The following is a 26527-nucleotide window of genomic DNA, read 5'->3' as shown; positions in this document are numbered from 1 at the left end:
GCTGTGGGTTTTACTGCTTGTATTTTTTACTTTGTATATTTAAAGATCATTTAAGATTGAACCAGATTGTCCATCAGTTTGATGTCAATGAATTACAATGGAATGACGCCTTTGTCACTAGCTTCATTTGTAACTACTTCAAATACTGCACTCATGTGAGCACTCCTTGTATTGATTTTTAAAAAAATTACCGTGCTTGTAAAAAAATAAAAAAATAAAAAGTAGTTCAATTCCAATCATATCTTTGTTGTGTATAAATAACTTTGACCGGTAGTCATTCAGATCAGTTCCGAGGTCGACAGCGGTAGAGATAACATGGAAGAAAAGAAGTGCCTGATACCTTTTCACACACCAGCTACCATATCAGTGTTAGGTGGAACTTCGAGCGGAAAAACGTTTTGGACCGCTCGACTCTTAAAACAAGCCGATACCACGTTTGATCCGCCACCCAACCTGATTATTTACTGTTACGCCGTCTGGCAAGATGTCTACAATGACATGGAAAGAACCATTCCAAATATTCGATTTCAAGATTCACTACCTACAGAAGACGAGCTAAAATCTTACTCGTCAGAGTCGGGCAAACGATGTCTTCTCGTGACAGATGACTTCATGCAGCAAGTTTGCAAAAATCAGTTGTTTTTACATCTTTACACCACGCTATCGCATCATCTGGGGATTTCGGTCATCAACATACAACAATCCGCCTATCCCAAAGGAGAATGCAACAGAACCATGTCTCTGAACACCCATTACTTCGTTCTGCTATCCAACCCGCGTTCGGCGCACGAATACAAAATCTTGGCATCGCAAATATTTCCGGGACAGGCAAAATATTTTGCGGAATCCTTTCAAGATGCCGTTGGGGGAAAAAAATATGGGTATCTCGTTTTGGATGTTTCGCCTTATGCTGATCCGCAGTATGGTCGTTTGCGCACTGGAATATTTCCCGATGAAGTGTGTACGGTGTACTTGCCCCAGTGATGTTACTAAACAACAACAGCAAAAAAAAGGTGATTTTGCACCGGGGTTCCAACATTTCACTTTCAACCCTCGAAGCGAGCAGACCTTTCTCGTCGTCGTCGTCATTATGGATGTATGTGGAAGATTTGACGACGTAGTTCCAGACTGCGCCAAAGCAGACCTCTCTACTGAGGTGTATGGACAAAAGTTTAGTGACAGACTAAAGACTTTTGACAAGTGGCCACTGCAGATGAAGCAGTCACCAACATCCATGGCTAAGGCCGGATTTATATACACTGGGCAATCTGATAAAGCCTACTGTTTCAAGTGCAAGCTACGCGTTCATCGTTGGATACCAGAAGATGATCCGATGACCGAACATTTCCGACTCTCTCCTCACTGTAGCTATATCCACATGGTGGACGAGCCCCAAAGTCAACAAGAAAGGTTAGACCAAACAAAAATGCTATAAAACGACATCGGTCGACGCACGCTGGAACATTTGTGATCGACCATCTCAACATGAGTGAGCTACTAGAAAAACACGTGACTTTTCTTCTGATGTTGAACCAAGCTAATGCCGGACAAAGAAAAGCTTTGTTGAAACACGCGTCGGGCGACCAGTTTATGGCAGTGATTACTCTGATATTTAACATTCTGAGAGGAAACATACACTTACCGGAAGAGGATAAAATACGACTGTCGCGACACAAGAAGTACATTCGTATCTTGGCCAGCAAGACGATCGGCCGACGCGTCAAACGGGAGTTGTTAATCACGCATCATTCGATTCTACCCATTTGCATAAGATCCTATCGATCCTACCTCTCAACCCTTCACGATGAGCAAGCCGATGATTCTTCTGACAAGGGATACCTACCAGAGACTGATGTAGCCTACTGTTTCAAGTGCAAGCTACGCGTTCATCGTTGGATACCAGAAGATGATCCGATGACCGAACATTTCCGACTCTCTCCTCACTGTAGCTATATCCACATGGTGGACGAGCCCCAAAGTCAACAAGAAAGGTTAGACCAAACAAAAATGCTATAAAACGACATCGGTCGACGCACGCTGGAACATTTGTGATCGACCATCTCAACATGAGTGAGCTACTAGAAAAACACGTGACTTTTCTTCTGATGTTGAACCAAGCTAATGCCGGACAAAGAAAAGCTTTGTTGAAACACGCGTCGGGCGACCAGTTTATGGCAGTGATTACTCTGATATTTAACATTCTGAGAGGAAACATACACTTACCGGAAGAGGATAAAATACGACTGTCGCGACACAAGAAGTACATTCGTATCTTGGCCAGCAAGACGATCGGCCGACGCGTCAAACGGGAGTTGTTAATCACGCATCATTCGATTCTACCCATTTGCATAAGATCCTATCGATCCTACCTCTCAACCCTTCACGATGAGCAAGCCGATGATTCTTCTGGCAAGGGATACCTACCAGAGACTGATGTCCGAACAGGAAGAAGAACAGAAGAAGAAGAAGATGACAGCCAATCGGATAGCGAATCAAAATCATCGGACACCGGCACCTCCTCAGACAGCGAATGAATCGGAGGACGACAACACATCGACAAGGGATGGTCGAGATGAAAACCAACCCTTAAACAACAATGACTTTTTGTTGCGAGTTCCCGATCATCTTCTCAAAAACATTAGTTCTAAAAGAACTATAGGAAAACTAATGTCTCTGTTTCTATTTCTCAAACATAAAATTGACATGGGTCACTTAACAGTGACGGGTAATCTGGAAATTGTGTTGCCAAACGGAAACGTGTTAAAAGATTCAAACCTCACGAAGCTGATTCGTTATCACACTCTAGACCCTTCTGAAGAAGCATCTTGTGAGGAGAAATCACCATAGAAACCCAGAAAACAAGCGTGTGAAAAGACTGTACATAAAACGCAAATCTGTGCTTGGCGTGCCGGGAGGAGACTTTAGAAAATTGGAATCTTTGTAAAACTGTTTAGGGTTAAATATCATTGTTTAATCACGTTTGTATTCATGCATCGAATAAATATTCTTGATGGGAGTGTATTGCCATTGTTTTGTTTTTCTTTTTTAACATATACCCAAACCTGATACAAAACAGTCAATAAAACCCTGTGATATTCGCTGCAAGAGGTTGTGCGTTAAAGGTGATGAACACTGTGATGTGACATGGTGAAATAACAGAAAAAATATACAATAATTGGTATCAATAAACTCTTGATTTGGTAAAATACAATGTATGTCACTTAGCATGGATTATTTAAATTTTCCGACTCGCAGACGAACTCGCATTAGTATTTTCGTTCCAAATCAAAATGGATGTATTTATTAAATCCCAAATAGTATGTACGGATGTTAATCAGGTGCTATTCGATAACCAAACTACGGAAAGGTGCTTATGGAAATCATGCACACGTTGCTGAAATGATCTTCTGACTTCTACATCTATTTTGGAAGATATTAGACATAAACATAACAATTAATGAAAATTATTCTTATAACTGCAAAGGAATACGAATATATACACTCAAACTGTAAGTATGGTTAAGGGTCAGATGCATTCGGGCAGTGTTTGAAGTAAAATGCTTGAATTCCAACTCGTGAAATAGTCGTTCATTGGTTTCTCCTGTCATTACAAATACTCTGAATGAAGCATAATAGACACATACTTGGGAAGACATCCTCTCTCCGAATTTAATTTCTCGTGCAAAACGCTGTATTCTCCCACCGAATATCATGTTTCCCACTTGATTTTGTTATAACGCACGGAGGCGAGGTTTCCAGCAAACACCCCTGAAATTAATGCTAGGCGTCTTATAGTGAGGGTAATACGGCCTTTGTTTACCTCGGTTGTGCGGCTCCACGTGCTCTCATCGAAGCCAAACGGAGAGCTAGCGATACGGTCGCTTTGGTGTATAAATATATATATATATATTGTCATGCAACTCACTGTCGCAGGTGCAGTAGCCTATCTATATGATTATGCAAAACAATATGTAAAGCGCACCCTCCGATTAGTTGCATTAGTCCGTTCTGTACTGATCTCTCATGCCTGTAAGAAGCGGTGTTATGCTGAGTCACCACTGTCCCGCAGCGTGAGCGATGATCTGTTGATAAAACTATTCCCCTTACCGCTATTTAAAATGAAGATTTAATTACAGTTGTATTTGTAATGGTATTCTTTTCTAATGTTTGATGCTTTCAATAACTAAAATTTAAAAAAAAGAAGATTATTGAATCAGATTTTAGTGACATAAATGTATAAGAATTGCGTTGATGTAAGTTCACTCAACATATATGTTTAGTTCATATAAAACCACTTGTTAGAAGGAAAGTATTATCTCAAACGTCGTGTCGTACAATGAAAATAGACACGAGAAACGTTGTTGTTGGTTGTTGTTTTTTGTTCAAATGGCTTAGCAACGGCATCGGATTATCCCACAATAGTCTAATAATCTTCTATAGTAAGCAGCAAATATTTTTGTTTGTATAATTGAACAATAAAATGTTTTACCTTCATCTCACGGTGAAAATCCCGCTCTCCAAATATGATGTGACACTTTTAAGTCCCTGGATCCATCATATGTTTTCCCATAATGTTCTCATAACTGTCGGTTGCTGCTGATGTTGTTTATTTAAATATGTCTAAAACTTTCAATAAAAAAATAAAAAGAGTGAAAACCAAAATGCTTGTCGAAGAAAAAAAAGATAACTTAAATGACAATTTGTAAGCTTTCAAGTATGATCTACTTGGTGTTTCCCCGTCTTGAAAGAAAGACAAAAAAAAAAAAAAATACATCACATTATTGTCTAGGTAGTCTTGAATTTTCTCCTACAGATATATTATTAAATGGAGGAACAATTGCCACGGGTTTGTTTGAATTTTGATTAATAATTCGATTAGTTCCTTCGTTACTGTCTATGAGATATTTGCAAATTTCATTAGTTCGAAAGTCAGATGCGATCATTGATTTATCCAGTACACGTTCACCTTCTAAATAGTGCCCACGTCCTCTTCCCATTACTCGTCGAATCAAATCGTTATCGACACGGAAACTCATATCATTTTTGAATTTATCAATTCTTTTTTGAGGTACACCAAGCAAATCGTACTTAGAAATGATCTCCCTTTCAGCCATGTTTTCAAACAAAATGTATTAAGATAAAATTAAAAATTATTTCAAAACAAAAACTTAATGAAATTTTAAAAAATATACACAATAAAAATGATAAACAACAACAGTTTTGACTCCAAGGACGCAAGTTCACGAAGTAATGTTTCTGAACTGAGAATGAATATGCTGGTTACAAACCCCAGTCCTTGTACGATCCTTTGGAAAATAAAACACACGCACACACACTACACCGTTCTTGCTGTAATGTCAGTGGCCTCTCTATTTCAATAAAATAAAAGTTCAAGTTTTGATGAACGTCTTGAAAAACGACCACACACACACATACACACACACACGCAGAGAGAGAGAGAGACACGCCATGATTATATATCACAGGATGAATAAGTGAAAACGTTATAATATACTTTCTTTGTGAAAAACAACTCTTGCAATGCTTAGGAAAGCATTCTGTTTCCTAAAATCACAAATTTTATACGCTCTCTGCAATGAGTGTGCTGAGTGTCCCACGCCTATTCGATGTACATATGTATACACCACATGTTTGACATTTGCCAACTACCGTATTTTCCTCAATATCAGAAGCCGGTCTGTATTGGAGAACCGAGTTCTATTGTAAGTAATAGTTGGGTGTGTTTTTTTTTTGCTTTTAGTTTTTCTTCAGCTGTTCAGAGCTTCAAATAGAGGAAATTCGGTAAGCCTGTAGCTTTCGAGAGTCGTATAGAATATCGGGAGACATTGCACTGCATCGTATATGTCGTATGTTTTGTTTTTTGTTGGGTTTTTATAGCTATATTGGGTATACTGTTTCAAACCTATGTGTTCGTGTAAATAAACGTCTGATGTGTTTTCCGAAATGTTGCGAATTTGAAGCTCATTGTTGCTCCCTACCGACGAAATGATCTTGACATTGCATCAACATCCCTAGAACTTGAGACCAGCAAAACTTTACATCTGTACATCTCATATATTTGAGATGGGTGGCGACAAAGTGCATTTCTTCTCGACACATGCATAATAATAAGTTTTGCGTATATTTTAAATAAGGTTTAGGGAATTTTCTTTCAAAAGAGGGAATTTGCGAATCATGGCGTTCACACTAATCTTTGATGATACTACATCGAATTTCAGGTTTCAAATTGGGAATGATCCTCAAGGTCTGAGTAATCAGATTTTAGACTTTAATGTATCTCGTCAAGTGAAGGATATTTTCATCTACTTCCTGTCCGAAATTGACAGTTTCCAACAGAAAAGTTTCTCCATGGCATACAACGCCCAATTATCACTCGCCATCGACGACACGTTATTCATTTGCGACAGGCAAATGAAAACACTATCTGTTCAAAAACCACGGGATATAACCATATCGCTCTGTTGGATGTTAGTGATCTCAAGGAAGCCGTCGAGCAGATCATTTCAAGCGTCACAACACTCCAACTTACCGAGTTTCGGAACAGATTTTTTTCATTTGAATTAAGGTAAGTTTTCAAGATTACTCCAGTTGAATTATTAAAAAAAAACACGTTTAACACCTGATATGAAATTTCATACAGGTTTTGTTTGTCAAATAACGAGTTTCAATTTCGATATAAGCTGTCTAAATAAGCTCTAAGGTTTCCAGTCTCCTGCTCAGTTCATTCACTCACATTCAACTTGAGACAATAGACTGTTTTTTTGTTTTAAGAACTTGTGAGTGAGTGAGTGAGTTGTGGTTAACGCCCGCTTTTAACAGTATTCCAGTTATATCGCGGCGTGTCAGCTTAATGTGGGAGGAAAAGCCCGAAATTGATGCAGATCTCGGACGTTTACCACTTCGGTGAAACCTACGAGCTAGGGTATGTTGCCGACAAAACCTAGAAACATAATCGGGGCGAACCGGGATTCCAACCCACATTTTTCTGACGTGACCAAGGGATGCAACTCTGCACAGCGACTGGTCCCCCCGTGCCCCCCCCCCCCCCCCCCCCCCCCCCCCCCCCCGTTTTAAGACATAAAAAAACAAACAGGGTCAAAGAAGATTACATAGTTCTTTAATAAAAAAAACCGAACATTGACATCGTCCTCTATTGAATACACAGTTCTATGATTACAGGCCTCTTCTACTGCTAACTTCTGTAAGTTTTTTCATGAAAGTTCACAGGGAAATCCTCTTTCTCTATTGAGCTGTGGATACTGGTCACTGAAAATAAAAAGAAGTAAGCAATGCATTAAATCAGTATAGAACAACAACAGAACCGAACAGATAATTGTTCAAACACTCATTCTTTAAAACAATATTTATTCTGTGATCTAATAATATTATGAAACTAAGTACCTAGATTGGTATTGTATGGGCTGAATCACAAGTTAATTGCTGCGTTACTAAGCAAACTCATTAAGGGTTGTTAATGTAATCACATTAAGTTAGCTCATTTACTCAGTGATAAAACGATTGTGTGACTAACCTACATACGTCAATGCATGTATTAACTCATGGATGAGAAATTGTGATATCATGGACATGTGAACTAGTTAGGCAATAAATAATTTCTAACCTGTCCATGCACGAGTGTTCGATTTGAAAGGTAGTTATTGCTTTCAACAGTAGTCCACAAGATCAACTACAACTATGAAACTTAATCCTACATCGATGAAATATTTGTCAAATATTATACCTATATATAAAATAAAAAGTCCTATTATCTTTCAATTTAATTCTTTCTTGTTAATTGTATGCAGACAATTAGGTCTTGCATGAGTGGTTGACCTGCGTCATCCGTAGTGTTTTGTTGTCATGGTCACAGATAGCCACGACCAAAGCTCATAGCACGCAGAGTTCTAAAATTCCATCAAATAGTTTAGCATGCATATTATTATTATATTATATATCACCTTTGGTTGAGAACAGTGAAACGTTGCACCATTTCGCAATATGGACATTGTCATCCATAATAGTAAATCTAACTTGACAAAGAAACATAATTCTACATTGTCTATACAGAAAAATAAATAGTTTTTAAATGTTAGTATAGTAACAGATGTGATTGATAATGCGTGTTGACTTAAGAGTAGAATAAAACCAGTCCATTATCATAAATAATTGAAAAATAATTCTCACCTCACTCTGACTTTGAATCTGTTCTCCCATAGAGATACGTCTGTCTTCGACGCATTTGAAGAACTTCAGGATGTTGAATTTCCTTTTGTTTTTGGAAGTACCCTGTCCTGTGAATACCATGTGAGTGGAATCTTCAAGGGCATCCAAGTATTGATGGTTCAGGAGAACATCAAATCTGTTATCACCTCCTTTCTTCTCGACAGTCGATAGGATAGTCTTGCAAACATCTTCATCGTGGATTTTGAAAGTTTCAGAGGACAAGATCTCTAACAATATGTTTTTGGGTAGATCACTCACTTTGCATCGGATTGTACATTCCTGGAGACCACCGTTATCGTCTAGCTTAGACATAAGCTCTTCCTTTGAAACAATAACGACTTCGGGTTTAAAGACCTTGTTGGTGACGATGATATCATCAACTTCTGTTGACGTCCGCTTTAGAGACTTTGCCATAATTTGAGGATGGTGGTGATGGTGTTTAGGCGTGGATCAGATAGAATGTGTTCAGACTTGAAATATACGTTCTTTATAGTCTTTCTTGTTTTTTGTTTTTTCTTCTTCTCACAGGGGTTATTTACTTGATGGGAGTGTCACAGTAGTTTCAGATACGGTGTTGTTAATATCAGCAGTTCCCTTTTCAAAACAGTCTCGTGTTTACACGTGTGTTGTTGTTTTTTTCCCTTTCAACTGTCCGTATACGTCTTGTTGATACAGCTGTTAAAATATAATCTGTAGGTTCACTCGAATAACAGTAACTAGAGACGTTATAAATACGCCCTCGTTGATTTAAGGATTTTCTTTCAAAACAATCATGTGTTTACACAAGTGTTTTTCCTTTCAACTGTCCGGGAAACGCCTAGTATTTCCTTTCAAGACAGTATCATGGTTACGCAAGTGTTTTTCCTTTCAGCTGTTTTGGAAGGCCCTTCCGTGGGAACTGCACCATCACAATGTTGACGTAGATGTTATCTTTCACTCATGTGAAATCCGTAGGTTCACTGTCCTCCATCTCAACAGTCGGGGAAAAAAATATGTAACTTGTTCTGTGTGTCTAAAACGTTCTGCTTTAATGAAATTAAAACCACTGGCTTCTTTATCGATATCACACGTACGGGTTAAGCGTCGCTCCTTTTAGATTTGATTTTTGGGTTAGGTAGTATGTAACCCAGACACGAACTGAGCAATGCGGTCCACATGTTGGAATTGGTTTGGTTTAGACTCAAATTCACGATGCAAGTTATCACTACGATATAAATGATAACGATTTGAGAAAAAAAGACAGCTTCTGTTTTGGGTATTCTTTTCCCAAAGAGCTTCCATGAGTCGGTTGAGGTGGAACGAGGCATGGATGTGTGTACTGCTGACTCCTCCATGGTAAATGAAAAAAACTATCACCAACTCCTGCATTTATTCATATATTTTTTTTTCATATACATGTGACCTTTCTCAAACACTAACTGGAGACGGCCTTGTTGATATGAGTAGTTCCCTTTTCAAAACAGCCTCGTGTTTACAAGAGTGTTTTTTCCTTTCAACTGTCCGGGAACGCCTTGTTGATACAACTGATAAAAAATAATCTGTAGCTTCATTCGAATAACAGTAAATGGTGACGTTTCTAACACGCCCTCGTTGATTTAAGTATTTCCTTTCAAAACAGCCTCGTGTTTACACAGTGTTTTTCCTTCCAACTGTCCGGGAATGCCTTGTTGATACAACTGATAAAATCTAATCTGTACCTTCACTCACTCGACTAACAGTAACTGGAGACGTTTCAAATACGCGCTTTTTGATTTAAGTATTTCCTTTCAAAACAATCTCGTGTTTACACAAGTGTTTTTCCATTCAACTGTCCGGAAATGCTTTGTTGATACAACTGATAAAAAATAATCTGAGTAACTGGAGACGTTTCAAATACGCGCTCGTTGATTTAAGTGTTTCCTTTCAAAACAATCTCGTGTTTACACAAGTGTTTTTCCTTTCAACTGTCCGGAAATGGTTTGTTGATACAACTGTTAAACGAGGTTATTGGTCAAGGTTATACGAGGTCATTGATCGCATGACAACAACATCAACACCCCCCACCCCCCCAAGGTCAAGGTTATGTGACGTCATCAGTCACGTGAGGTTAGTAGGTGCACCTGTGACGTCATCAAATGAGGATGTGAGGATGGATACTTATCACTTATCTACTACTAATCTCGGCGCCTCTAGCTCACGTACATGTCTGGCCGCGCAATGGCGGTTTTTAACAGGTGACCACAAGCCACAATTTCTCAGATTTCGTTTGTGATATCCAGTTATTGCGAGCATTACGATTTGAGAAGGTATACTGCTAAATCAAATAGTTATTCATATGATTCTAAATTTCGACGGAATAGTCCCTTTAACCATGGGAGGTGCATGTCAAAATAAAATATTTCAAACATTTTTTTAACGGTGGTATAGGTATGTCTCACTGGCACTGAAATAAAATGCCCGCCTCTATTGTCACAGCCTCAACCAGGCTTCTTCTCACGTTCGTAATGATCACAAATACAAAGGGTTTACACCTACACAAGCACACCGGGCTGTTTCTGGCTTCGGGTTACAGGGGAAAGAATGATGTTGAAATCGGGCATATAACATGACAGAGTGGCAAACTTTCACAAACTGATGTTAGCGCTACGATTTTCGGAAGCTAGACTTGCGCAAGTCTCTAAGGCAATAGTTATTACTAATATTTTAAATAATTATTTATTGATATATAAATTATAATAAGAAGTTGTCCCTATAGGAGACCGGCGTCTTCCACTGTCCACTTATCTAGACTTGCCTATATGATAAGGATGGAATTACTTTCCACCACTACTCATCATTCAGTGCAGCTTTTGAGCAAGGCTAGTCGGAAGCCTACACGTTTATATATTTTTCGCGCTAATATCGCTTTGCGGAACAGGGGCCAGATCCGGAATTTGAAACGTGATATTTGGGTTTGAATCCTTTGAAAGATCTTGAACCCAATTCCAAGGGTACACGCCCATTGAGTCGGGTTTATTTTGCTCTGTGTAAATATATTCACATATGTAGATCGGAAATTACAGCCTGCTTTAGGCGATATTTTAGCGTTTGTAAACAATATATATTTTCGTTATGTTTATTTTTACGCTTTGAACGTTTCTACAATTCTTAATAAATCTCCCCATATGTTGTGTGTGTTTATTTTACACCAAAGTCCGCAGTATTCGACCTGTATTACGGTGGTCGTTGATAATCGAGTCTGTGTGATGTATTAACCAATGACTGATATTATGAGCTACTTTGTCGCAATCAGCCAATCACCGAGCCTGACCCCCACCCCCCACCTGACCCTAAACATAATGTTATCACTTGGCTAGGTTCCCACGGTGGGTATTTGCTCCCGGCGTAGATTTTAACTGTAAATTTGAGATATTAATGTAGCAATAAAAGTGAGTACGTAGTTTGGGACGGACAGCGCAAGTTTGAATCAGGTCATTAAATAATCACTGTACTGCAAAGCGTTATGATCTAGTTCAGCACAGAAAAAAATGGATTATCATTATCACATAAAAAAAACCTTGCTTGACCAACGATTGTTGAATTCTTGCATGGCAAGGCGAAACTTGCACATAAACTATTTAATGGCATGGAACGACACAGCATCTTGAGCCACTGAAGTTTTAACCAGATGAAAAATGACTTCAAAAGTTATAGGAATGTTATTAAGAGTTAGACGAAGATTCAGCATTTGTGGAGATTAGTTATTGTTTAAATCAAGAGACAGAGTCGAGGTGGGGGTGGTGTGTGTGTGTGTGTGTGTGTGTGTGTGTGTGTAGTTTAGGGGGTTAATATAACATTATGCTAGATCGATAGGCATATCCTACTTCGTTATATCGGGGTTCGAGGGGCGGTCGGGTAGCCTAGCGGTACCATATCGTATTACGAGATGACCATGTTCAAGTTAAGCCCATAATATATCCTGTCCTCAGTATCCTGTGCTTGATCGCTAAATACATGTAACCATGCTTTCGTTCTACGATATATGTACACCCACTTGGGATTCGGAGGTCGGAATTGGTCACCGGTAGTTTATACAAAGAGCTGTCGGAAATGAGGATCGGATAGTTGTTCATGCTATCAACCACTATTGTTTGTCACATCAAGTATTGATTATCAGCAGGCTGCCTGACATAACTGTTCCGTTAAAAACAAACAACCACTCACTCACTCGCCCACTATCTACAAAGCCGCGTAGAATTGATAAATGCACACGTATTTTCCCTTTGCAACACATACTTGTTTGCTTGTTTGTTGTTTAACGCCGCACTCAGCAATATTCCAGCTATATGACGGCGGTCTGTAAATAATCAGGTCTTGACAAGACAATCCAGTGTCATCCACGCAATTGGAATACGATGACATGCATCAACTAAGTCAGCGAGTCTGATCCGGTTAGTCGCCTCTTACCACAAGCACTGTCGCCTTTTACGGCAAGAATTGGTTGCTGAAGACCTATTCTACTCCGCATCTTCACGGGTCAGCAGCACATACACGAAACATACACAGGGACGGTCTGTATGACTGATCAAACAGTGCCATATTTATATGCGTCAGATTTTGAACATTGGAGTGATCTCCCTTTGTTTACGACCTCATCAATCAAGGGATATCTCATTAAATGTTCGAACATCCAATAAACCTGTCCTGCCTGTATTTGACTTTGCGAGGAGTAAATATACCTTAACCAAAGTTCTACAGGGAATCTCAGAGGTTAAGTAACCAATGTTATTTTACTTCCTGAGCTGGTGTACCTTCTTGTGTGCTGTTTGCCTCGATAATATTTCAAGGGATACACGTCATGCACCTTATCTTAAAATCGTTCGGGGATTTGGCTTAAAGCCAAGATTTTAATCATAAGAGGCAAACAGCTGAGAAATGTCTACTTTATTCACTAGACCCTTGATTAAGGCAGGGATACTTGGTGTCGCCTTGTTTACCTGTATAGTGTTTATTAAGTCAGATTTCTGAGGGTGAAGTTTCAGACATTTCTTGATTTTTTTCAATACTGAATCAAAGTGCGTATTCATTGTTTAAACGAACTGTGCTTTTCTAAAAAACAACAAACATTATTTATGTTTTACCCAACAGTGATAAAAAAACCGGAAGCGTATCTCTATGAAATACCCGGCTTTCGAATATCTACAATGATCTATACAGCCAGACTACGCGTTCCACCTTGGAAATGTAACATCTGGACGCAGGTTTTAAGTTTTGTGCAAACATGAGTCGTTTAAATATATGAAAGTTGCGAAGAAAACTAATCTCGTGTATAAATATAAATTTATAATATAAATATTATATGCAACAATATAGATCCGTGATGAAAAATTAAACACAAACTCCGTTTGACAAAGTCAACGATTACTTTTATAGCGGATACAAATAATGACTATAAATGTTTAAAGTGTTTCACATTAAAAGTTTTATCAAGAATAATAGCATAAAAAACCCACTACCTACCTTATGAAAAGTGCTATTTTCAGTGAGCGTAGCGGAGGTTCACCACGACTCCCTGTGAGATCTTGTTTAATCTACATATATATATATACACACATGCACTTATATCGCTCTACACATACGTGACGACATTTCGAAAGCGAACTAAGTCACGTGCACGACCCCCCACTGAGCGGCATTATACGTATACAAGGTTGATTGTTTTGTCACTTTCAGAGTTAAGAAACTGTCGGACAATTGGTGGTGTGGAAATATAACAAAACAATTCAGGCTGTTTAATTACTGAACGTGTAATGATGTAGATGTACTGGGCTGCAGTTCGTCTGAGATAGAGGGGTACAGATTTATGACTGGCATTTCCCAGGTGTATGTTTCCCCAAATTAAAGGTGATATTATCGTTAAATGTATCAAATAAATTCCGCTGGCAATTTTGTCTCTGTGGGGGGAGACGCGACTTTGTACAGTTCAGCCAAACCAAGTTGGGATGAGGCGAACGTTGCCCTCGAGAGTAGCGCCAGGTGGGTCGAGCTGTATTTATGAGCAGTATCTGTCAGAACCGGACCAGGAATGTAAATTTGATACCATCACTATAAACCAATTTGCTGGTTATTTTGAAACGTCTGCGTGAGAATTTGCTGACATTTCTCAATTATCTTTCGTCTATTTAAACCAACAGTGTATTTGTCAACAGTAGTGTATTTAAGGCTGTGTTTGAACAAGGGAATCAGGCGTCGCTAGTTCGCTGCAACGCTGTGTTTACTCACTTTCTTTGTTTATAAACTATACCTCCCAGTTGATTTGATCATGTTTGATTTTCAATTGAAAATATGTTAAGTTAGCAATATTATATCCAAATATTGAACTGTACTGGCGAATAGTCAGCTTTATTTCTTAAAATATATACTCTCTCAATGTGGTTACAAATTCATTTCTTATTCCAATCATTCATTAAAGCAATATATTTTTACACAAAACTTCCCATCCACGGATTACTTTATACAAACTTTTGCAGAGACGAGTGTTAGTTGAATAGTTCTGTTATGGCAGTATGAACGACTCGACTCTAACGTTCTGTTATGGCAGTATGAACGCCTCTACTATAACGTTCTGTTATGGCAGTATGAACGACTCTACTATAACGTTGTGTTATGGCAGTATGAACGACTATACTCTAACGTTCTGTTATGGCAGTATGAACGACTCTACTATAACGTCCTGTTATGGCAGTATGAACGACTCTACTATAACGTTCTGTTATGGCAGTATGAACGACTATACTCTAACGTTCTGTTATGGCAGTATGAACGACTCTACTATAACGTTGTGTTATGGCAGTATGAACGGTTATACTGTGACGTTGTGTTATGGCAGTATGACCGGCTATACTGTAACGTTCTGTTATGGCAGTATGAACGACTCTACTATAACGTTCTGTTATGGCAGTATGAACGACTATACTATAACGTTCTGTTATGGCAGTATGAACGACTATACTATAACGTTCTGTTATGGCAGTATGAACGACTATACTCTAACGTTCTGTTATGGCAGTATGAACGCCTCTACTATAACGTTGTGTTATGGCAGTATGAACGGCTATACTGTGACGTTCTGTTATGGCAGTATGACCGGCTATACTGTAACGTTCTGTTATGGCAGTATGAACGACTCTACTATAACGTTCTGTTATGGCAGTATGAACGACTATACTATAACGTTCTGTTATGGCAGTATGAACGACTATACTATAACGTTCTGTTATGGCAGTATGAACGACTCTACTATAACGTTCTGTTATGGCAGTATGAACTGCTATACTGTAACGTTCTGTTATGGCAGTATGAACGACTATACTATAACGTTCTGTTATGGCAGTATGAACGGCTATACTCTAACGTTCTGTTATGGCAGTATGAACGGCACTACTATAACGTTGTGTTATGGCAGTATGAACGGCTATACTGTGACGTTCTGTTATGGCAGTATGACCGGCTATACTGTAACGTTCTGTTATGGCAGTATGAACGACTCTACTATAACGTTCTGTTATGGCAGTATGAACGACTATACTATAACGTTCTGTTATGGCAGTATGAACGACTATACTCTAACGTTGTGTTAGGGCAGTATGAACGACTCTACTATAACGTTCTGTTATGGCAGTATGAACGGCTATACTGTGACGTTCTGTTATGGCAGTATGAACGACTCTACTATAACGTTGTGTTAGGGCAGTATGAACGACTATACTATAACGTTCTGTTATGGCAGTATGAACGACTATACTATAACGTTCTGTTATGGCAGTATGAACCGCTATACTGTAATGTTCTGTTATGGCAGTATGAACGACTATACTATAACGTTCTGTTATGGCAGTATGAACGGCTCTACTATAACGTTCTGTTATGACAGTATGAACGACTATACTATAGCGTTCTGTTATGACAGTATGAACGGCTATACTGTAACGTTGTGTTATGGCAGTATGAACGACTATACTGTGACGTTCTGTTATGACAGTATGAACCGCTATACTATAACGTTCTGCTATGCCAGTTTGACGGCTATACTGTAACGTTCTGTTATGGCAGTATGAACGACTATACCCCAACGTTGTGTTATGGCAGTATGAACGGCTATACTATAACGTTGTGCTATGGCAGTATGAACGGCTATACTCTAACGTTGTGTTATGGCAGTATGAACGGCTATACTCTAACGTTCTGTTATGACAGTTTGAACGGCTATACTCTAACGTTCTGTTATGGCAGTATGAACGGCTATACCCCAACGTTGTGTTATGGCAGTATGAACGGCTATACTATAACGTTGTGTTATGGCAGTATGAACGGCTATACTGTGACGTTCTGTTATGACAGTATGAACGGCTATACCCCATCGTTGTGTTATGGCAGTATGAACGGCTATACTATAACGTTGTGTTATGGCAGTATGAACGGCTTTACTGTGACGTTCTGTTATGACAGTATGAACGACTATACTATAACGTTGTGTTATGGCAGTATGAACGGCTATACTGTGACGTTCTGTTATGACAGTATGAACGGCTATACCCCATCGTTGTGTTATGGCAGTATGAACGGCTATACTATAACGTTGTGTTATGGCAGTATGAACGGCTTTACTGTGACGTTCTGTTATGACAGTATGAACGACTATACTATAACGTTGTGTTATGGCAGTATGAACGGCTATACTGTGACGTTCTGTTATGACAGTATGAACGGCTATACTATAACGTTGTGTTATGGCAGTATGAGCGGCTATACTGTAACGTTCTGTTATGACAGTATGAACGACTATACTCTAACGTTGTGTTAGGGCAGTATGAACGGCTATAATTTAACGTTGTGTTATGGCAGTATGAACGGCTATACTCTAACGTTCTGTTATGACAGTTTGAACGGCTATACTCTAACGTTGTGTTAGGGCAGTATGAACGGCTATACTGTGACGTTCTGTTATGACAGTATGAACGGCTATACTATAACGTTGTGTTATGGCAGTATGAGCGGCTATACTGTAACGTTGTGTTATGGCAGTATGAACGACTATACTCTAACGTTGTGTTAGGGCAGTATGAACGGCTATAATTTAACGTTGTGTTACGGCAGTATGAACGGCTATACTCTAACGTTCTGTTATGACAGTTTGAACGGCTATACTCTAACGTTGTGTTAGGGCAGTATGAACGGCTATACTGTGACGTTCTGTTATGATAATCTACAAAATGTTCGGACTAGTGCAAGCAGTACGATTTTTAAAAATAATATTATTTCACCATCATGATAGATTAACTGTAGTAATATGAAAGAATCGGCTGGTCCTTAACTTGTATTAAGTATTATAGTGTGGATATGTCTGACTGCAGCGTTAAATATATCTCCATCATATTCCAATGATGTTGTCATTATATGGCAGTTATCATTTTAACTTGTAATATGTGGCCCTCCCTGGTGTGGTGTGAAAGACTTCAATGGGTGAGGACACGGGTTGCACCCTCACAATTGTAACCACTGTTCATTTATCTTCGTCTTGATAAGGCGGTGGGAGCTGCCTTCTTTCGGTCATAAGCTGAAAGGTTTCATTTTGTTCCGACTCCAGTCAGGGAGAGAAAATGACAGAATCTCACCACAACTCTCAACACCGCCTTATCTGAAGCTCCTGGGAGCAGGAAAACAGATGCTTCGTACACAACCCACGACGCTGTGAAGAGATTATCTTATGAAAGCCATGAATCAAAATTAAGCATGAAAAGGCCCATTATCCGGCCGTTGTTGCACAGAGTTGAATGAGGGGAAACGAAAAATCGAGAATGGCATTTATTTAAACACAGTTTGTTTTTGTTGATAAATACTTGCATTGTCACCATTCTGGCTGTAGGTGGTTCATTCTGGTTCATAGTGGTTCGTCATAGGTGCTCACTTCAAGGTCAAACAAGAAGTTGAACTGTTATCTTATTCAAGAATGGGCTTGATATTTTTCAGTTCAGCGAGTAATGATTCAAAATACTTTGTCCGTAGTTTAAATAACAGTTTCTATTCTACCATGAAATGAACGTATGTATGCTCACAACAGTGATCATATCCTTTGAAGTTCGCCAGCTACAAATAGACTTCAATGATATCATCTTGGGTGAGTGTTGTATGGTTGGATAGCCTAGTGGTTAAAGCGTTCGCTCGTCACGCCGAACGCCCGGGTTCGATTCCCGACATGGGTACAATGTGTGAACCCCATTTCTGGTTTCCCCCGCCGTGATATTGCTGGAATAGTGCTAAAAGCGGCGTAAAATCACACTCACTCCCTCACTGTTAAAAACGCCCATGTACCTCAGTAAGTCAGTCATTGTATAACTGATTTAAAGGTGAACATGTGGTTATTAGATGTGAATCTTTTTAGCGGAATTCAGGTTGATTGTAAAGATGAGCCGAATTGGAGCTGAAGTAAATTAATAGATTGCTTCAGAATGTCACCGAATAAAAAAAACGCATATCGTCCAAACATTAAATTAAAAAAAAATGTTTATCTTTTAACCTCCTCACTCAGTAGCATGGTACGTACGTGGAGGGTTTCACCGATGACTAAGTGGCACTTTGACCTTTTGTGAATAAGCAAGAAAACCGAAGCAATAACACCTTTTGGGCGGTACTGGTACCTTTGGAGCACTAAGATTACCCGACTGGGATATGACAGGTGCATTGCAGTGATGGACATCCCTGTATCCTTAAGTCGGCGGTTTGTTGTATTTGTTGCTCAGCTCTTGAAGTGTCATTCTTCAAAACGAGATAAGAAGTGTAGTTATTTAAATGCAGCGCGTGATAATTAGTCAAGGTTGTCAGGACTGCATCCTGTGAAGACGGTATGGCGGGTATAGAAGAATAACAAGTTCTTACAGCAGCTTCCCTCATAACAATGTCCGACGTGGCTGTGGGTTCCACACTGGGCACGTTCCCTGTGAACCCATAACGAGGCTGTGAGCAGGCGGGCAGTGTCGACTCTAGGCTAACATCTAGTCTCTGAAATTAACATATCGTACAGAAAAAAACAGTTGTTCAATAATCTTGATAAAAAATACAATAAAAGGGAGCCCAGAGACTCTCTTAATTCCTGATACTGCAGTAATCTAGACTTGCCAAACATTATAGACTTGCATAGGCTTTATTTGATATATATTTGTATCAGGGTCTTTAAGACAGACTATGTCGACTCGGTAGTCTATCGTACAGAAACAAATATATCCAATAAAGTCCATGCAAGTCTATATTAATGGGCAAGTCTAGATTACTGCAGTATATGAAAATGAAAATAATCTCTGGGCTCCTTTTTATAATATGTTTATTAGGTTAGTTTGATAACTGTATTTTTCTGTAAGATGTACATTTCTGAGACTAGCTGTAAGTCTATCGACTCGGCAGGGGTGAAAAAGGCGAAAGTCTCTGTGTACAGTATTGTTGGCGGTACGGGTATCCACAATGGTCTACTGTGCCGAAATGCAGCTTGCAACGTGCAGAGTAGAGGCCCTTAGTCGCTCCAGGATCCGGTTTAACAAGTCGTAAATGTTAACTTTAAGCTGAGACGCCGTGACATAACTGGAATGATAATGATATCTGCCACTACACAAAGCTGTAGAAAGTATTCCAAAGTGCGTAATACACACCTCCTCTTCACAAATTGTGAAATGTTTAACTTAGATTGCGAGAGTTTAGGCAATTTTATCTTTAATTGTGAGATAAGTTTGAATCTGGCGGTGAAAACTGACGACATTCCATGATATGCAACCTTACTTGAATGAGCGAAATGACGATCAAGACTTTTGTCAAGATGCCAACTCTGATGAACATGTATGCATGATTCTTGTTTGTTTGTTTGATTGTTTGTTTGTTTGTTGTTTAACTCTGCACTCAGCAGTGTTCCAGCTATATGACGGCTGGCTGTAAATATGTTAATTTATCCAGTGATTGACATCATGATCATCGATCTACGCAATTGGGATACGATGACATGCATCAACCAAGTCAGCGAACCTGACCACCCGATCCCGTTAGTCGCCCCTTAAGACAAGCATGGGTTGCTGAAGACCTGTTCTCTTCCCGGGTCTTCACTTTTTGTATGCTTGATTCGAAATACGAGGAAAACACATGATAATGTAACAGTTTCAAGCAACACATGACAATGGTTGTAGGGACATTCAGGTTACGTTAACCGCTATCGTGAACTGGTTCCTAAACAGGTTAATCGACGGCCAAACTGACCCTACATTCTCAGACACATGTTTACAAACAGTAGCGGTTGACTCCGGCAATGATAACAATCATGTACAATGTTACCACGATTAAGCACAATCAGACAGGTGCTTGGTGTATGTCCCGGTATAACGTGCGACGGGGAAGTCTGGCGTACAGTCAGAGAGGGATGATCGGGCGAATTAGCCGTAAACATGGACGATGGCATTCGGAATTAAAGCTCGTTAAGTGCATTCTTGACGCATTACTGTTTGATTGTCACGGGAACTGACAGTGATTTGATTGAAGTTCCCGTCCACAAGATTGATGAATTGTTTAACATGTCTGTATTTGAAATGTCGCATTGTCTCTTTTCGTGTTAACGAGAATTTCTGTTTGATATATTTATTGCGACATTCCCAACTCCTGCTACAGATAATGTCCGGTACTTTGTGTACATATATCTTGTTGATAGACAAATACATGTACTTTGTCTGCTGGTCATCATGTGACACATTCCAGGCATATATTGCTAATAAACATGCAGAATTAATGACACCTGTCCACGAAATATGGCACGCTTACTTTGCTTGTCCAACTCTTCGCATGGTCACCAACTATGTCGCAAAATTAAAACACATCTGTGACGTCATACTTTTGTTTGAACGCTCCATTTTTTTTCAGGAATGGAGAGTTGTTTGTCAACTTTACAATATCTTGAATCAAAATTTGAATAAATTTCCACTTGGAATAGACGGAACTATTTGTCACACTTATTGACGAGTGAATATTTACATTTTTCCCCCGAAAACATGTGTCGCCAGCGGGGTTCGAACCCGCATCGCTTGATTTGAGGACATGTAATTGTTCACATCAGCTACAGCGGCACATGAAGGTAGGGTGTGAAATTAACTTTTAAATATTTTCATATTTTTGCATAATGCTTAAAACCATGTATATATTCTGTGTCAGAGCAGGTTACCTACAACAATGTTTATATGTGTAGCAATTAGGTAGACCTTAGACGAAAAAAACCAAATCAGGTATTATATATATCCTTGTTCGGGGATGTATGTTTCCTATTATTCCTGTCAGCATGTATATTTACAATGTGTAAGCGATTGATTTAATAGCCGTGGACCATGCATTGTAAGTAAATGTCAGCTCGCGACGGAGCTTGGTGCACGTGCAACAGCGACAGAAAACGTATTCCTCGTGCATGATCCCGCAAGGGCGACTCACGCAGTATAAATACAGTCTACAGTTCTGGTTTAATTTTCAAATTTTCCACGACAGAATATTATGTCAAAGTGTAAATGTAGGGACGTGTATTAAGTAGGGAAATATCCTCGTAACTCTCCATTCCTTTAAAAAAACAAAAAAAATATGGGCCTTTGCTCCTTTATTTTTAAGGAATGGAGAGTTACTCGGGCATTCCCCTCTCCATCAACGACAATGTTGGGTTGACTTTGTTCCGATAATGTCGTGTCACATTTGCATGTAGCGCTCGTGCAGCACGGAATGTTAACCATACTGCACGTGATCAAATGAACACCTGCCATTGGACAGAAGAAAAAGCGCTTTGCACTAACCAAAGTACATGGCTACGTAAACGCTCTGGTATAAGTTGTAGCAGGGTCACTCGGGGTACATGGAGTTTTGTACGTCGCACGTTAGGTTTTATACCATGAGCCGGAGGCCGGAGGCGAGTGGTATAAAACCTAACGTGGGACGTACCCCGAGTGATCCAACTACAACGAATTTATCTTACCGACATCATGATATGACATTGTAAAAGAATTCAAACAAATTCAAAATTGATAAAAAAAAGCTGTTCTATTGAATTCCATAGACTCGGAAAACGCGATCGACTTTTTGCTTTGAATCGGGGATTTCAGGGATTTATTCTCTCTCTCAGACATCCACGTGCAGCCTGATTTGCTCGTGGTGGGGTATAAGAGATTTATTCCCCCGCTGAGAAATAAATTACCTTGCAAGGCGGGTTGCACATTATTTTATCAAGATCACGTCGACCAATCAGATCTCATCATTCTGACTTGGAGGTATCATAAATGAGTTTGTAACACATTTTTGATAGAGTATTTGTCGTTGGTACGGCGAGGGAAACCAAGAAATTAAGAATGGGCTTTCACGCATTAAACTCTATCCCCCTGAAAATAGATCTAGAACCTGTAGGCTGTGTAACATATTTGTAACATATAATTCCCGCAGTATATCGTCAACCTTGATGAGACATGATATTACGAGCGCATCTTCAAATTGATACCCAATTTGGTATACTACACATTCGTTATTTTATGTCAAGGTGGCTGGAGTGAGTGAGTGAGTTTATGCTTTACGTCACATCGGCAATATTTCAGCCATATCGTGACGATGGTGGCATGAGACTCTGCAATTCGTTATGCAGAGTTTCGTCACTTAGCTATGCCTAGATTTGCCCCTATTATGAACCCTCCTTCATTGGCTTTGTGTACTGAAGATGGTGGATTTTAAGACGTTGACGTTCGTCTGGTGAAGATTCGCTGCTAATGATGTAACTGTCAGGAATCGACCCGTGAAGATCCGGGTTAGAATTTGTCTTCAGCAACCCATGCTTGTCGTTAGACTTCCGGGATCGGGTGGTCAGGCTCGCTGACTTGGTTGGTGTAAGTCATCGTATCCCAATTTCGTAGACCGATGCTCATGATGTCAGTCACTGGATTGGTGCTGAGTGAGGGCTCGTGGAGTGTGGCCCTATATAAATGGAATGTATTATTATTAACATGAACATTAGTTTATCATCACCATACCCAAGCTTCCAGGTTACACATAAGTGGTAAAGTGGATTTTCTCTCACAATTAGCTGATACACATTGATTTAAACAAAATACTCTAACAACTAGTGCTGAACCCAACTCACGCAATTGTATTAAGGTGGCCCCGTCGTCTGAGATCCTGTATTTCGCAGTGCAGAGTTGCGTCCCCTGGGTATGTCACGAACCAATGATCGTGGGGTTCACCCCAAATATGTTTCTTGGTTCGACAGTACCATACCCGTGGTCGTAGGTTTCACCCAAGTGGTCTGATATCTGCATCACTTTTTACTCTCCCTCTATCAAGCTGACACGCCGTGATATAACTGAAATAGCAACGTTAAACCCAACTCGCTCATACTCACAATTGCAAACATAAGTATGACAAAAATGTTAAAGTGAATATTATAAAACCATCTTTTCTTTCAAACGTACCAGACAGTGCTTTAGACCTATGTCACGATATGTGGTCTTTTAGTTTGATATCGTGCCCTATGTCACGATATGTGGTCTTTTAGTTTGAGATCGTGCCCTATGTAACGATATGTAGTCTTTTAGTTTGATATCGTGCCCTATGTCACGATATGTGGTCTTTTAGTTTGAGATCGTGCCTTATGTCACGATATGTGGTCTTTTAGCTTGAGATCGTGCCCTATGTCACGATATGTGGTCTTTTAGTTTGAGATCGTGCCCTATGTCACGATATGTGGTCTTTTAGTTTGAGACCGTGCCCTATGTCACGATATGTGGTCTTTTAGTTTGAGATCGTGCCACATGGTTTCGGTGAAATAGATCTATAATATTGATTTGTAGCCATGGTTTGCTCGAACGTTGTGGGCGTTGGACAATTTCGCTGAAGCTATATGACGACATGCTATATTCCGACTTTATTTCACTAGCATGCTAAAATATTTCTCTTGTATTTTTTTCGGATAGAATAGACTTCCTGGAACACAGTGTTTGTTGTAATGAAGCGTCCCATCTCCCGAACGTCTTGCATTTTCATTCCGACATGAAATTATATAAAACGTTTTCCTATCTAAATGTTCTCCGCCGCTGTGGGAAATTACTCCCACCCCGTCCCTTCCAGATCAGCTTCATCTTTCTTCAGCTATGTTTATCATTTCCGAAGCAAAGCGACTTGGTCTATGTCATGAGTAAATTTAAAGATGAGTGAGTGAGTTGGGTTTAACGCCGCTTTTAACAGTATTCCAGTTACATCACGTCGTGTCAGCTTAATGTGGGAGGAATGTCCGAAGTGATGCAGGTCTCAGACGTTAATCACTTCGGTGAAACCCACGACCACGGGTTGGTACTGACAAAACTAGAAACATAATCGGGGCGAACCTGGATTCGAACCCACAATCATAGGTTTCTGTCGTGCCCAAGGGACGCAACTCTGCACAGCTAATCGCGGCGCCTTAGACGTGTGGGCAACCCGTGCTCCCGCCTGTGTGAGAAAGAAAGGCCAAAGTGATGCAGGTCTCAGACGTTAGCCACTTTGGTGACCTTCCCAGTACCAAGTCTTGCTTTTGGGGTATCATCCTCGTTTATACGGGTTAATATATTTCCATTATATTATGTACCCTTGGCCGAAACGTCGCACTAATTGTAATAAAGAACTTGTTCATCCATAGAACTCGTCTTACTTCAACAAGTACCACCTTTCAATGTCTGTTTGTACGACGCAACTGGGGTTCGAACCACCGACCTTTAGCTCTCCGCGCAGACGCTCTATCCACTGGACCCGGGAGGCGTTCTGATGACACTAAATATTGAGAAACAAATGACAACGAAAACTTCATCACAAAATAACAGCTGCCGCCCATGTTTTGTTCCTCTTCTCGGATGCTTACAACTGTAAGTTTATGTAAATGTGTTAAAAACTGACCTACCTTTTGTTTGTACACAACTCAAAAGAAGTTAAAGAACACCCAATAACTACAGTAATGTGAAAAAATCGTGCGTTCTCTAGCTTATTTTGAGCAGTATATATTATCTGTTTGAATCAACTTGGAGATTTTACTTTTTTTGTCGGCTTTTTAGAACCCAAGTCCATTTTTATCCTCGATCAGCTACACATGTATTTTACGTACGTTTCAGTCACTATCACAGAGAGAGATGCCCCTGTATCATAGAGCTTATCACAATTGACAAGAATTTATAAACACGAGCTAATAGTATAGTTACACTTGCACACTCGACATTGTTTGGAGGGAGGATTATTTAGCTACGTAAGAATATTTTCAACTGACACCCAAAAGAAACTTTACCATTGTTTTAAATCACTCTAGTTTAAAAACCACAAAAGATAGATGCATGAAGTAACATGTATTGGAGAGATCCAAATCTCAACGAAATCAACATTTAAAATGACAGTCATACATACTGGCAAGTGACAGGAGCCCGAACTTAGGTGGGGCAACAAAACAAGCTTTTAACGTAATGGACAAAGGACACACATCTAAAATCGCGATGTTCAATGACACGTCACATTAATATTGTGTATGACCACCCCCTGCTACAGGACACGTAAAAACTCTTCGGCTCACAGTGTCGTAGTCTGATGACCTCACGTGGGATATGTCGCCATTGTTCTTGGAAAGCCTGGATCAGTTCTTGTCGGTTGGCAGGAAGATGTGATCGCTGTCGAACACCACGATCCTGGACATCTCAGTGGTGTTCTCCGGGAGACATGTCTGGGGAGTGTGCAGGCCACGGCAATACGTTGACGTTGTTGTCTGCAAGGAAGTTCTGTACGACCCGGGCTGTATGGGGTCTGGCGTTGTGATGCTGATAAAGGACATCATGTGGCAGCTGTGGAAATGGTAGGATAACCGGACGAAGAGTGTCATTCATGTAACGCTGAGCTCTCAAATTTCCGTTAACGATGACCAGTTGTGATACCCCTGCCCACAAATTCCTCCCCACACCATAAACCCCCTCCACCATACGGCGCGACCTCCTGAACGTAACATACCACCGTACGTTCTCCCCTTCGGCGGTAAACACGCTGTCGTCCATCAGTTCTGAACAGACATAACCGGTTTTCATCAGTACAGACGACCCTCTGCCAGTTGCGTCGCTACCACCGACGTGCAGTCCGACGACGATGTTGCGGTGTTAAAAACTGTTCTCTTTAAGGTCTGTAATTCCTTGATCCCTGAGTCGCTTGACCAATGTCTGTCGACTAACCATACGCCCAAAGCCATTTGTCGCTGATGACGTCACTGTCAGGCATCGACCCG

The 26527-nt window shown here is 39.9% G+C and overlaps 1 protein-coding gene across 1 annotated transcript in view; it reads right to left on the bottom strand.

Moving 5' to 3' along the window:
- The window catches only part of LOC139445361 (globin-like), a 53655-nt gene extending 39871 nt beyond the window's left edge, over positions 1-13784 (bottom strand). The window contains exon 1 of the mRNA XM_071226494.1: positions 13723-13784. The gene's annotated coding sequence lies outside the window, so the exon portion shown is untranslated. The remainder of the gene's footprint in view (positions 1-13722) is intronic.
- Between the last annotated feature and the right edge of the window lie 12743 nt (positions 13785-26527).

Source organism: Haliotis cracherodii, unplaced genomic scaffold (assembly GCF_022045235.1).
Source record: "Haliotis cracherodii isolate W230 unplaced genomic scaffold, xgHalCrac1.p SCAF_6, whole genome shotgun sequence".
Lineage (NCBI taxonomy): Eukaryota > Metazoa > Mollusca > Gastropoda > Lepetellida > Haliotidae > Haliotis > Haliotis cracherodii.
The sequence above is the reverse complement of the archived record's forward strand: the minus strand, read 5'-3'. Positions and strand labels throughout refer to the sequence as shown.